We start from the raw sequence: 1,946 nt of genomic DNA, 5'->3' as shown, positions 1-1,946 counted from the left end.
TTCACTGTAGCTGCTCTTGATAAACTCTGCAGCTCCTCATGTCTTTGACCGTCATCAAGGACTTGCAAGTCCTCCAAAGTTTTGCCAAGAATTGAATTTGTTAAAATGTGTAAGGCTGTCTGGACCGCATCCTCGGATTGTAAGGGGTCAGTGTTTACCTCTTCGTCCGCCATTATCTGCTATTTAGAAGTTAAATAGTAGATGTAAATGTTTAGGTGGTAACAGAAAATCAGAAAATCTCTTTTTCCTGATAAGCTTTACTCTTATTTAGTGATTTATCATTTAAACGTGCGTTATCTTCTAGCAAAATGAGTAAACTATTCAACTCTGTGAATATTTGTAACTGTATCTTATTTAAAAGTTTCTAAATTTTTATTATGTACCGTTTCTCAAGGATTTACCAGTGAATAAAAATTTGTTTGGCAAAAGCTCTCAGCATAAATACCTTCATAACTTTTAAAATGCAAGATAACAGTGTTTATTCAGCTTTGAGGAAGTTTTTAACCCAAAAATTGCCTTTCAGGAAAATAAAAACGTTTAATGTCACTCTTCACCTAAAAACGAAGTGAAAACCTGTGATCCCACGTCTTCTCCACAAGATGTCAGCAGATCCTCAACTATTTTAACTCAGACACTGTTTGTGTCGTCCACTAGGGGTGCTATAACTTCCTGTGGCGTCCGGTCGTTAGCTTATTAGCTAAAATTAGCATCGGCTTGCTTCGGTGAAAACCAACACTTCTGAACGGATTTTTTACACAAACGTGGCAAAATTTTTCCAATCAGACCTTATATCATGAAACATGAGTTTTGTGGAACAACATCGCAGCCGTATTTAGCGAATTTAAGCACGGTAAAGCTCATTTCCGACTTGGGGGAAGTGACGTGACACGTCCTCCACCCGGTCATTAGCTTGTTAGCTTAAAATTTAGCATCGCTAGCGTAGTTCAAAAGCACCATTTTATGACGGTCTTTAAACTCAAACGTGGCGAACTTTCAGCGAATATGTTTCGAAGAATGTAAACAGCGTTTCAGAACACAGCTTTAATGCGCTTTCCAGCGTTAAAAAGCAGATTTTATTCCCTATGAAAACGAATTTCATTTCCGGGTGACGTGATTGACACGTCCCTCATCCAATGAGAACGTTACACACGGTCTTTCTCAACCAATGACGCAGCGTAGGGGTGAGGGGAGGTGACGTCAGTCAACCTTTCTCAGCAAATCAGAGCTTTACAAAGCAGCAAACAACCAACCACGAAGCGTATTCCCCAGCTAGCAAGTTAGATTAGCGTAAAATAGTTCGTCTCTTAAACCATCAAAATGCACTTTTTCTGTTAAAAATTGTAACGAAACAACCCCCTGAGCTGCACAGAGAACGGCGCTCCGTGACAAAACGTCTTTCTAGCTATCTAAAACAACTCGTTCGAAGCTCCAGAACCGAGTCGGAACCACAGAACCGAAGCGGACCAGAAGCGTCCGGAACACAGTTTAAACAGAATGAAGCGTTTCCACAGCTCAAAGCCAGCTTAAGTTACACATACAGACGTACAATTCAGCTTTATAAAGACTTGTGACTCAATTTCAGCTTCTCTGTGAGCTTTCTGAGCATCACAGACCAACACGCTTAAAAACATGCAGCATTTCGCTTCAGGCGGTGCAGCTCCAAGCGCGCAGCTCCGGCTGCGTAAAGACGCACGGTTCAACTGTTATTTTATAACACATGCCAACATGAAAATCAATTAGCACACTAGTTACAGTCCATTTATGAGCACGTGACGGGCCACCAATGTAGATGAACAGATGCTGGGATATATTCATCATTTAACGCGAGTTCCTCATTTTTCTGGACTGAATAAAACGTGCATTGAATTTAAGGAAATGCAAACGTGAGACGTCATTTATATTTGACCCATCAAAATGAATGCGGTCATTTATTTACAGAATCAAAT

The sequence above is a fragment of the Nematolebias whitei genome, chromosome 10, assembly GCF_014905685.2.
Source record: "Nematolebias whitei isolate Nwh7 chromosome 10, NemWhi1, whole genome shotgun sequence".
Classification (NCBI taxonomy): domain Eukaryota; kingdom Metazoa; phylum Chordata; class Actinopteri; order Cyprinodontiformes; family Rivulidae; genus Nematolebias; species Nematolebias whitei.
Note: the sequence above shows the minus strand (reverse complement) of the source record.